The sequence below is a fragment of the Mirounga angustirostris genome, unplaced genomic scaffold (genome assembly GCF_029215605.1).
Source record: "Mirounga angustirostris isolate CCGP_5_RB_7025 unplaced genomic scaffold, mMirAng1.0.hap1 SCAF_8, whole genome shotgun sequence".
NCBI lineage: Eukaryota > Metazoa > Chordata > Mammalia > Carnivora > Phocidae > Mirounga > Mirounga angustirostris.
Window position 1 is genome coordinate 141,971,068 of NW_026991716.1, and position 13,447 is coordinate 141,984,514.

General features: G+C 39.6%; 1 pseudogene; it reads left to right on the forward strand.

Moving 5' to 3' along the window:
* The first annotated feature begins 8,909 nt into the window (after nt 1-8,909).
* LOC123836551 (mediator of RNA polymerase II transcription subunit 4-like) lies at nt 8,910-10,364 on the forward strand (annotated as a pseudogene).
* The last annotated feature ends 3,083 nt before the right edge of the window (nt 10,365-13,447 follow it).

Consider the following 13,447-nt stretch of genomic DNA (forward strand, 5'->3'; position numbering starts at 1 on the left):
ATCAGTGGAACTTCTTAAGCACCATTGAATGTGTTTCTTCATTCCCTCGGAACATTTGGATAACAGTTATTAATGGACACAATGAGGCTGCCCAGCGAATGTGTCAGTGTCCGTTCTCTGGGAATCAGAAATTGGGAGAGGATGGGTGGTGGAGAAGTTTGCTGGGGAAAGCCTGTGATGAGTGAAAGGGAGGGAGTCAGACCGGTGGCCACCCTTCAGAGCACATCTTGGAGAAGGAGAAGGAGGAGGAAAGGACTAGGTGAGAAGAGCCTGAAATGGGAAATTCCTGATCTCCCAGCAGGTGAGGCCAGAGCGACAGCTAACATTAGAGGAGTCCCACATCAAATGGGAATGTTGGGGCTCCAGCTCACTCCCTCCACATTGAATGGGACGATTCTGGTTCGAGGACCTTCACCATGCCCACTCATCGGCTGGGACGGGTTGGGGAGAGTGTGGTCTGGTGTGAATGATGCACGGTCCCACAGAGGGACAGCCGGTCACTTCAAGTAGACAGATGTGTGCCCAAGAACAGACAGTGGTGGCTCCTGAAGACATGAGTATGTTGCAGGAGCAGGCAGCTCATCCTCTGATGGCACTTTTTCTTGTGTATTGCCTGTTTTCACTTCACCTCCACTCAGAGACTCACAGAGGTTCCCGATGACCAGTTTACAAAGGAAGTAAAAACCTGAGCCTGGATCGCTGGTGATGCTCCGTGGCCTGTTACGCTGCTGCAGGACTGTGGGCCCACAGAGGGACGGCACTGAAAGGAAATCCCCCAGGTAGCGCTGCAAATAGCCCATCTGGTTTCCAATTTGTCTGGACTAAAAACTGGCCGGATGTGGATCTATGCTGAGTCATAGTGAACAACTAACATTTTGGCCCAGCGAGCAGAAACTTGGAATAAAAGATGGAAATCCAGATGACCAGAACTTCCGGGGAAAAGACCTGTAGATGGACCCTCAGGATGGGTATAACGTATGAAGGCTTTGTGCGGACACTCACCCAATTGCACCCACTAACGAGGAGGCCCTCAGAAATCAGGTGGACAGAGTGGTGTTCTGTTCGTGCCACGCATCTCCTCATCCCCCCTGATGTTTGCAGAGGCTCATGTAGAAAATGGCCAGGGTGGCAGGAATGGGAGCTATGCAGGACTTTGTCAGCTGGACTTGCCCTCACCGAGGCTTATCCAGCTGGAGACTCAACTGATTGCCCAACCTGCCCATAGTGGAGGCCACCGAGCCCCTGGCATGGCGTCATCCCTCGGAGGAGCAGCCAGCCACTTGTGCCCTCTTGGTTATCCTGAAGCCTTCCTTCAGGTTTTGTCCTTATCAGAGTAGACACTTAACCTGGACACGAACGTGCCTTCCTCACCCAAAGTGCTTCTGCCAGAACCACCATCCCAGGCTTGCTGGATGATCTTCTCACCGCCAGTGTATTCCACAATACACAGCACCTACCAAGAACCCCCTTTTATTTTCAGGAGGAAAAGTGTTACAACGGGCTCCCACCCACAGAACTCATTGCTTTTGCCACATCCGGAAGCTGTTTGTCTTGTAGAAATTTGGAATGGCCAATTGCAGATTCAATACACTACCTGGGAAACACACTGTGCAAGTTTAGAAAACCACACTCAAAGATGTGATCAATTCTTTCACCCAACAACCCACGTATGGGCCATGTTAGTGTCCTATTGCTGCAGGTTTAAATGGCACACATTGCTGATATCACAGTTTCTGAGGGTCATCTTAGCTGGATCCTCTCTTCAGGGTCTCATAGGGCTGCAGTCAAAGTGTGGGCTGGGGCTGGGTTCTCCTCTGAAACTCACAGTCCCTGCTCTTCCAAGTTCATGACGTTTATTGGCAGAGTTTATTTCCTTGAATCTGTAAGACTCATGGTGACTTGCATCTTCAAAGCCAACAGGAGACAACAGTTCTGCCTCCCAAACTCTTGAAAGGACTCACCTGATAAGGCCAGGCCCACCCATAGGCTTTTGATTAACTCAGAGTCTGTTGATTAGGCCCTTTGATTACTTAAGCAAAAGTCCCTTCACCTTTGTCATATAATGCAACCTCATCATGGGTGTGACATCCTTCATGTGCACAGGTCCACCCACAATGAAGAGGAGGGGCTCCTACAGGGCGGGCACCCCATGATAATTCTGACTACCACAGGTTCCCTCCACAGGGCCAGAATGCAGGGCCTTACTGGTTTAGAAGTCTTACTTCCCTGGGGGGGCATATAGCACCAGCTGGGCTGTATCAAAGGGGTTTCTGCTTATGGGCAGAAATGTGGTTCCTACGGAGCCATGGGGGAACCAGCTCTCCAGGTTACAGGCCGTAACCTCGTTCACACCTCCACTCTGCCTCTCCAGACCCCCTAACCTTTTTGTAATTGATTTCCTACATTAAATCTCCCTCCATTTGATGTATCTAACATAGCTTCTGTTTCTCTGCTTGGACAATGACTGAAAAAAATCATAAATTGTCCATTATGTAGGCTCAAAAAATGTTAGCTCAGGAGATTGGGATTTATTGTCTTTTAGGCAATACGTTTCTTGATGTTATACACACATATTCTCATGTAGATGTGCAGCAACCATTAGTCCAGAAGATGACAGAACTCATGTAGGTTCTTCGAGCCTTCAGAATTACACCAAACACCTGTCCCAGCATAGATCTTTACACAAGACTGGATTTTTTTTTTAACTAGTAACAAACTGTAAAAGAATCAAAACTGGAACCCAAGGGCATAAACATCTAGAATGCAACAGAAAGAGATTTGAACACTGGAAGGTGAAATTACCTGGCAAATTCCTTACTTTTCACATCGAAAAATAGAATTAGTGGGGGCTCCTGGGTGGCTCAGTTAGCTGAGCATCTGGCTGTTGATTTCGGCTGGGTCATGATCTCAGGATCGTGGGATCAAGCCCCGCATTGGACTCCACACTCAGCACAGAGTGCCCGAGATTCTCTCCCTCAGCCTCTGCTCCTTCCCCCCTTCTCTCTCAAAATGAATAAATAAATCTTTTTTTAAAAGATAGAATTGGTGATAGGTATTTATGTATATATGTCTACATGCATCCCTTTATTTGTCTATATTCTTGTTAATTAAATGATTTGGGGCATCCTTGCACAAACTACATAGAGGAACATTGTTTTCCAATATAGCATGTGTTCTGAACCGTGTCGAGTGCCACATGCCTACCTTAGCAGCATCCCTAAACAGGGTAGTTGTCCCCGGCAGTACTAGCTGTCAGGAAGCTTTTACAATCATATCTCATGCATTCTATTAGGAGCATTCATTTATACTATGAAGAAGGATCTTGACAAATGAGCTTCTGCTCAATCTGAAAACAATTGTTCAGAAATCCAAAGTTAGTGGATTTCATGCCACTGTTTATGAAGTTTTAAGCATATCAGTTATTCATTTAAATGAAATACATTTTTTCCTAAGGAAGCATTTGCTTAGAATTGATAAATCATATCCCTCTGGGAGTAAACAAAGAGAGAACTGGAACTGGTAACAAAGTTAAACCAACACACACCTGTCTCAGGTGGCTTTGGTTATCTTGCATTCTGTATAACACCAGCACTTCAGCTGAGATTACTGTTGCCCCTCCCCCCCATTACTAGACACCTACTTCTCTAGTCTTCTCACAAGAAAGCAAATACCCCAAGATCAGCAAAGGATTTCTCTCTCTCTCTCTCTCTCTCTTTTTTTTTTTTTTTTTGGTTCTTTTCTGTTAGGAATGTCAGGGCACTGTTAAGAGAGTATCACATTTTGAGATAATCTCAAAAACAATGAACTTGGCCTTGAAAATGTATGTTGGGGAAGAACCTGGGCACATCAAGTGATGTAACTCTCAGTAAATCAGCTCAAGAAACAAGGAAACAGGAGATTTTGATATGACAGCCAGGACCTACCAAGACTCATTTTTTCCTCTGCTCTAAAAAAATCCCATTCACATCTTCCCCCCAGATTTCCTTACACAAACACATCAAAGAAATAACATTTGCTCTCACATTTGTCTCCTCATGCAGGCCCTACTCAACATGTACTCAAAGGCAACATTTGGTATCAGATATGACTAATTTTATCAACCAGAAAGCCTTGAGTTAATAGCAGGTACAGAAATTGTGTCTTCATCTTCAGGCAGCTTATTTTCCTAGACAAAAATCACAGTTTTGTGAGGCAAATCCCTATTTGCCACCTCTTCTCAAGGATACTTGATGGCAAATGAAACAATCCTGTTTTTCCTGGGGAGGTTTAAATTTCTGAAAAAAAGCCCACGTCCCTCCCTATATAATTAGCAGTTTCCCAAGTTATTGAAAATGACCAACACCAACATAGAGCCCTTACTTGACCCCTCCAAGTCTCTGTTAGGATATCTGTACACCAAAACAGGTCTGCCGATTGCACTTGTATTCTTAACCAGCTCCTGAGGTGGTCTCTGAATCATTGCGGACCTGCAAGATTATACACTAACCAACCTAAGTGTTCGAGTCTGCCAGTTGGACCACTGCAGCCTACTGGCATGTAGGCAGTGTTAAAATGGCTAAAATTTCATCCAGCACTTAGAGGAATTCAGACCACCAGAGCTCCATAAATGAAAGACTGATAACACTCATTCTACTTGGGTCTTCTCCAGCTGTGCATTCTGTTCTGCTCCATCTCCACTCGGTTTGACTTGGTACATTTCCTAAACACAAGGTCCAGGAGTCCAGTGCTGCCAAGCCGAAAGTCGTTTCCATTTTGGATGGAAATGAGCAATTCCAATTTAATTCTATTTTAAATCTTTCAAAATAATTTGTAAATATAACCCGATTTTCAGCAAAAGCCAGATGATTCTCACAATAGTTCTCTGCTTCTTTGTAGAAATTCAGTAAGTGTTGATTGATTTTTTAAAAATTCATCAATTCTTTCTACTAATGATGGTTGGATGATCAATTTTAAATCTACCCAGAGAATACACAACTTTATTAGGCCGAGTAAAATATTACCAAGATGATTCAAGTAAAGGAATCAATTACCATAAGGCACGATTTCTCAAGACCCAGATTATATCAGGCTAGACATACTCATTTCACAGAGTTGATGTCAAAGGCTGATGTGTGTTTGTAATCACATGCACAGATTGATCTTCTAACATTATCTTCTGAAGTCCATGAAGGGAAAGCTCAGGCTTTTTGAAATTGCTTAGCCATTGTAATCTTTAATTCAAAAGCAGAAGCTCAGTCTCCACTATCTCTAGGAATTTTTGAATCTAAATGAGCTAAAGTACCAAACCAGTGTATTGACCATTTTTGTTCCAGGACTTCAAATCAATAAACTCTCCAAATCTAATAGTTTCAGTAATAGAACTGTTCAATCATTCACTCACAGAAATAAGGATGCATGCAGTTATGGTCTAGAGCAGCTTAAAAGATAATTAAATCAACACCATTCATCTTCCTGAGGATTGCCTGGAAAAGATGAGAGAAATAAATAAAAGATTGAAGACAAACTCCAAACTTATTTAGTGAAACATTCTGTCTTTTTGCAGGATTCCAATGCACGCAAATAGAACACAATCCACAATGATTTTCCAACATTTTCTCTTCCTTTTTACCCTCACAACACTGACTGTAGTTAAGGGAAGACGGAATTAAGGAACACCTTTTCAGTGCATGTACACGTTATTTCCCACACAAGACCACCACATTGCATAAATATGGGAAGCACCATGCACCCTGCAGTCTCTTTCAATGACATTCCCTGAAGTTGTGTAGCAGCTCACCCACTTACTATTTTAAGACAGGAAGTCAAAAAGAATAAAAGCACCCTAAAACCAAACTTTGCCTAGTTAAATGGAAAGCGTTCCAAGATTTGCCTGAATTCTCTGAATGTTTATTTAGAAAATAAATGGGTCTCCTGGTAATTTTTAATAAACTTAAATGTTTTAGTTAATTCAAGGAAAAACATCAGTGAGCCTTTATTCACATTTACCAGTACTCTGAGGTTAAGAATATTTAAGAGGAGAATTTGCAAAATCATTGCCCACTAGTATCTCTGAGCCAAGGGAAAAAAAGGATAGAAAATTATAATCCGCAGTCCAGTTCTTTTAGGCTACAAGTAAAATATTTAGAGACAAAATAAGGATGTGTAGACATTTTATAACCCTCCTATTTGTTTTCTTCTTATTTTAAGTAAACAGAAAATGGATTACTTTAACGCAGCTATGTGAAACTGATAGAAATTATACAAGAAATGAGAGGGACAGATTAGGATTATTTTGCTCTTTTAAGGTATTTGCACTACCCAAGAAGCAGTTTAGTGTTATTTGAAAGCAGATTTGTATCAGTTGTAAATGTATATGCAAAGTCTAGAGCAACTACCAACAATAGTTAACAAAAAAAGTATAACTGCTAAGAAAGAGGGGAAAAGCTAATCATATAAAATGCTGAATTAAAATCACAAAAGGCAAAAAAGTGGAAGAAAAAAATAGGAACAAAGAAAAAGGGCAAAGAATGGAAAACAGTAACAAATGTGGTAGATGTTAATCCAACTATACCAATAATCATCTTTAAATGTCAGTGGTCTAAATTCGCCAACTGAAATACAGAGATCATCAGACTTGTCTACAAGAAACCCATTTTAAATATAAACACATATAGATTAAAAGTAAAGGGTTGGAGAGAGATATACCATGCTGACCTAATCAAAAGAAAGGAGGAGTAGGTATATTAATTTTACACAGAACAGACTTCACAGCAAGGTTAACATGAATAAAGAGGGGCATTACATAATGATAAAGGAGTTAATCCTCCAAAAATATATAATAATCTTTAACCTGTGTGTGCCTAATAACAGAGCATAAAAATATGTGAGGCAAAAGTTGATAAAACTGCAAGGAGAAATAGAAGACTGCACTATTATATGTGAGACTTGAACTCTATTCTATCAGAAATGGACTGACCCAGAAGCAGAAAGTCAGTAAGGACAGAGTTGAACTCAATAGCGCCCTTTGTCAACTGGATACACTTGATAGCTATAGACTATTTCATCCAACAACTTCAGCATACACATTCTACTCGGCCCCACTGGGACATTCACTAAGATAGACCACATTCTGGGCCATAAAACATACAAGGATTAAAATCACACCACATCTGCTATCAGACCATATTAGAATTAAACTAGAAATCAGTCAGAGAAAAGGAATCCCTAAATACATGGAGATTAAACACCACACTTCTACATAACACATAGGGTAAAGAAAAAATCATGAGCGAGATTAAAGCATTTTTTAACTAAAATGAAAGCAGAAATACAACTTTTCAAAATTTGTAGAATACAGCACAAACAGTGGAGGGGAACTTGAACTATCGAATGCATATATTTGAAAAGAAGGAAGATCTATAACCAAAAATGTAAGCTTTAACCTTAAGCAACTTGAGAAAAAAGAGCAAATTAAATCCAATGTTAGCATAAAAAATAATAAAATTTGGGGCAGAAATCAATGAAATTGAAAACAAGAAATCAGTAGAGAAAATCAACAAAACCCAAACTCATTTTTGGAAAAGATCAATAAAATTGATAAGCCAGCTAGCTAAGGGAAAAAAATGGGGAGGGGGGAGAAAAAACACAATTACTAATATCAGAAATGAAAGAAATGCATCAATACAAATCATATGGACATGAAAAGGATAACAAAGGAATATTATAAACACCTCTATGCCCACAAGTTTGATAACATAGATGAAATAGACCAATTACTTGCAAGACAAAATCTGCCAAAACTCACACAAGAAGAAATAGACTATTTGAACAGGTGTCATAAAAAAACATTGACGCACCAGGCCCATGTGGATCACTAGTGAATCCTACCACACATTTAAGAAAGAAATTATACCAATTCTCTATAGTCTTTTCTAGAAGATAGAAGCAGAGGAATATCCGTAACTCACTGTATGAGCCCAGCATTACCCTGATAAGAAAACCAGGCAGAAACATTACTGGAAAAGGAAGACACAGACTAACATCTCTCATGAACATAGATGCAAAATCCTTAAACAAATATAGCAAAACAAATCCTACAATGTCTAAAAAGAATTATACACCTCAACCAAATGGGATTTATTCCAAATATGCAAGTTTAACATTTGAAAATTAATTAAAGTAAGTCATCAGATCAACAAGCTGAAAAAGAAGAAAATCACAAGATCATATCTATAGATGCAGGAAAAGCATTTGACAAAATCCAAAACCCATTCATAAAAAATAAAAACAAACAAACAAATGAACAAAAAAGCAAAACCTCTTAGCAAACTAGGAGTAGAAGGGAACTTCCTCAAATAGATAAAGAACATCTATAGAAAAGCTACAACTAGTATCATACTTAATGACGTGAAAGTTGGAGCTTTCCCATTAAGATCAGGTACAAGGCTAGGATATCCACTCTCCCCACTGCTTTTCAGCATCATACTGGAAGTCATAGCTGATACAAGAAAACAAGAAAATGAAATAAAATGTAGACAGATTAAGAAGGAATAAATAAAAATGTCTCTGTTCTCAGATGATATAATTACCTATATAAAAAATCCAAAAGAATCAACCAAAAAAAGAAAAAAAAAAAAACTTCTAGAACTGTTAAGTAATTATAACAAGGTTACAGGATACAAAGTTAATACACAAGAGCTTATGAACAGATGTTTAAGTCCCAGGTCATTCAGAAATTACAATTTTAAAACAACAGTGAGATACCATTCCATACCTATTAGAATGAAAATGCAAAATAACACAGCCACTTTGGAAAAAAGATTGCCAGTTTCTTGCTAAACAAAGCATACTCTCACTATACTACCCAATATTCATGCTCTTGATATTTCTCCAAATGAGTTAAAAACATATAGCCACACAAACACCTACCTATGGATATTTATAGCTGCTTTGTTCATAATTGCCAATTAGAAGTAGCCCAGATGTCCCTCAGAGGTAAACTGAGAGACAAACTGTGGTGCATCCAGACAGTGGAATATTATTAAGCAATGACAAGACATGAGATATCAAGCAAAACATGAAAAGACATGGAGGAACGTTAAATGGATATTGCTAAGTGACAGAAGCCAACCTGAAACAGTTGCATATCATGGGACTCCAACTATATGACACCGTGGAAAAGACAAAACTATGGAGACAATATAAAGATCAGTGGTTCCCCAGGGTTGGGAGAGAAGGAGAGGAAGGAATAGTCAGAATACATGATTTTTACGGCAGTGAAAATGGTCTGTATGACACTACCATGGTGGATACACTATACATTTATCCAAACCCATAAAATGTACAAGACCAGGAGGGAGCCCTAATGTAAATTATGGACTTTGGTGGATAACGATGTGTCAGTGTAGGTTTATTGATTGTAACAAGTGGAGCACTCTGGTGGGGGGTGTTGATAGTGGATGAGGTAGTGCATGTTTGGGGGCTGGGGTTACATGGGAATTCCCTGTTCCTTCCACTCAATTTTTGCAGTGAATTTAAAACTGCTCCAACTCTCCAGCTGTGGGCCCATGGGGAGCTTGGCAGCAGTCTTTGAGTGGAGACAAGGAGAAGGAGCGGCCGGGAGGTGGCTCTGGAGCAGCCCGTGGTAACAGCACTCCAGAGAGGCTGCTGTCTGTGCTGGAAGATCTGGAAGTCTTGTCGAGAGAGCTTATAGAAATATTAGCAATTTCAAGAAACCAAAAGCTGTTGCCATCAGATGAGGAAAACCAGGTCCTAGAGTTGTTAATTCACAGAGATGGGGAATTTCAAGAACTGATGAAATTGGCACTCACTCAGGGAAAAATCCATCATGAAATACACGTTGTAGAAAATGAAGTGGAGAAAAGTGACAGTGATATTCAGCAACTACAAAAATGCTAAAGGAAGCAGAACAAATACTGGCTACAGTGTTTACCAAACAAAAGAAAAAACTCAAATTAATAGAAAAAGCAAGAAAAGGTACCATCTCCTCGGAAGATATAATTAAGTATGCACATAGGATTAGTGCAAGTAATGCTGTGTGTCCCCCACTGACCTGGGTCCCAGGGGACCTACAGAGACCATATCCAACTGATTTAGACATGGGAAGTGGGTCAAATGAACAATCCTTCCACTAATAGTGTTAACGGTCATTTACCAGCGGACGCACTGCAGCAGGCAGACTGCCAGATGTCCTTGCCCCACAATATCCATGGCAGTCAAATTCATGTCAATGAATATGCTACCACCAAATCACAGGAATGACTTCTTGTTGGAACTTCCTGGACATAATAAGGAAAATGAAGATGATGTAGACTTAGTCAACAGACTCCTCAAGCAGTAGTACTGATTCTGATCAAAAAACATAAAAGACAAAATTCATACAGAATTGAATACAGTGGGGGAGTACCTCAGTGGCTCAGTTGGTTGAGCATCGGACTTCTGATTTTGGCTCAAGTCATGATCTCAGAGTTGTGAGATCGAACCCTGCTTCGGCATGGAGTCTGCTTAAGATTCTCTCTCTCCCTCTGCCCTTTCCCTCACTTCACTCCCTCTCTAAAAAACAAACAAACAAACAGAATTGAATACTATGGAATTCTGTTTCTTAAATAATTACAAGCCTGTAAAAAATAGCCAGATAATACTGGCTGTAGTGGAATTGTGCAGCCCATTAAAAATCACTGGACTTTCCTTTTTTTTTTTTTTTTAAGATTTTATTTATTTATTTATTTATTTATTTGAGAGAGAGACAGAGATAGTGAGCTGGGAGGAGAGGGAGAAACACATTCCCTGCTGAGCAGGGAGCCGGACGCAGGGCTCAATCCCAGGACCCTGAGATCATAACCTGAGCTGAAGGCAGACGCTTAACAGACTGAGCCACCAGGTGCCCCTGTACTTTCCTTTTGAAGCAAAAAATCATGGTTTCAATTCTAAACCACTAAGTGAATATTTAAAGAATAATTAAAATTTACTGTTGGAAAAAAATTACTCATTTCAGTGCCACTCCACCCTGTTATATTCCAGTTATGTTGGATTTGTACATAGTAGTTCTGGAAATAAAAGTTGAAGGAAATGACCCATGTACCTATCACTAATCAGCTCTTGGAATTATTTAGAAAAGCATTTTAAATAATAGCAGTGGATCACTGAAAGTGCATCATATCTCAAAATAACAAAACCCTCATTTGAAAGTGAAGGCTGGTAACTTCTGTCGCAGTAATGGGAGAAATTGTCTCAATTTGTACTGTCTGTAATTATTGTAATTTTTGTAAATAATTTTGTAAATACAAACTTTTATTTGTAAAAAAATAAAAATAAAAAATAAAACTCCTCTAAAAAAGCAATGGCATGGATGGAGCTAGAGATTATTATGCTAAGTAAAATCAGTCAGCCAGAGAAAGACAAATACCATATGATTTCACTCGTATCTGGAATTTAAGAAACAAAAACGATGAATATAGGGTAAAGAAAGAAAGAGAGAGAGGGAGGCAAACCAAAAGAGAGACTCTTGACTACAGAAAACAAACTGAGGGTTTACGGAGGGGTGGAAGGTGGGGAATGGGCTAGATGGATGAGAGGTATTAAAGAGGGCAATTGTGATGAGCACTGGGTGTTATATGTAAGTGATGAATCACTGAATTCTACTCCTGAAACCAAGATTACACTACACGTTAACAAATTAGAATTTAAATAAAAACTTGAAACATCAAAAAGAACTGCTCTAAAAAAAAGGTCTTTATTAAAAAAAAAAAAGAACCCTCACACATAATTGGATCTTAAAACAGAAGTTTAAAATAAATGAAGCAAAAACTTATAAACTGGAAAGAAAAATAGACAAACCCACAAGTTACATACTGTATGATTCCATTTATATGGCATTCTTGCAAAGGCAAACTATAGAGACAGACAACAGATCAGCAATTGCCTAGGACTGTGGGCTGGGGGAAGGGTTCACAACAAGAAGGCAGAGGGAAATGTTTTAGGGTGATGGAACTGTATAAAATCTTTATCATGGTGGTGCTTGCAAGCCTGTATACATTTGTCAAAACTTACTGAACCCTACACTAAAAAGGGGGAATTTTACTATATGTAAATTGATTATTATTTTAATTTTTTAATTGGGGAAAATAAAGAAACATTAAAAAGTGACAGAAATATTCATTGCAATCTCTATCTACAGCTATATATTCTTACTTCCAGCAATTCAATTAACTTTTTTTTTACATGTATCAATTAGGAAAACTTAGTTCCAAGATTAGCTCACACATATCTTAGCTGTGCTAAAATCGAAACTACCCCAGGGTTCACATTTCTCGTGTAAAAAATTAAATGAGTGCATTCAATAAACAAAGTAAATGATATCTGAGACCTCTTTCAGAATACATGGCATTGCCTTGATTCAGTATACATCTGTTTAAGCAATTCTTTTAGGTTTTTGTTTGAAACTAACCATCTTCATAAACTCATCTGAAAGTTGAAAACAAAAGTAATATGAATCGCTGTACAGCCAGAGATGTGGTTATTCACTGAAATTTAGAATCAGAAAGCAACTTTATGATCAGACATTCCAAATCCTTATTATAAAGCACATCGGGTCCAGATGGGTTGATGCCCAGGGCAGCTTGTTGGTGACCACCCAGGACCATGTCAGATCATGTCAGCTGCTTTTGCTTCTGCTTTCCATCTCAATCCAGCACCTGGTGGAGTGCAGCAAGTGTGATCATGTCTTTCTTTAACTCCAAACTTCCCAATGCTTTCCCATCTCATTCAGAGCAAAATCCCAAGTCCATATAGTAGTAAGTATGGCCTCACATGATATACCCACTTCTTGCTTCTGGGACTTTACTTCCTATGACTCATTGTCCCCATTCTTTCCATTCCAGGGACACAGAACTCATTGCTATACCTCAACCACTATAAAGCTGGCTCCTCTTTGAGAATTCTCTTCCCTGGCATCACTTTGCCTCTGGTCCTCTCTCTCTTGGTTCCTCCAGGTCTTTATTCAAATGCTACCTGAAACCATCAGGCCATCCAATCTAAAGGTGCGACCCCCTATCCCCACTGATTGCATTCTTCTTAGCACTTATCGGTATGTGACCTGCTGTAGATCTTTAAATAATGTTTGCTTAGTTCTATCCAACTAGGATGGAAGCTCCACAGGACCAGGAAAATGGATAGGAGAGTTACTCCCAGGGAGCAGAATTAGAGTTAATCGAAGAACTATCCACCGTCAGCCACAGGGTCTCCACAGAGCCTCCCCAGCATTCATTCTTAAATGCCATGGACAGCGGATGCTCTCTGTCTCCCATTATTTAATTTTTTCCTGCACTGGAGATTGTGTTGCACTTATCCTGCACCTGTTTCACATCATTGCTGGTGTGAGGGAGACACACATGACTTTTCTATTGGACCATAGCTTTCTAAACACTGTTTGCAGACAGTACTGTGGTCT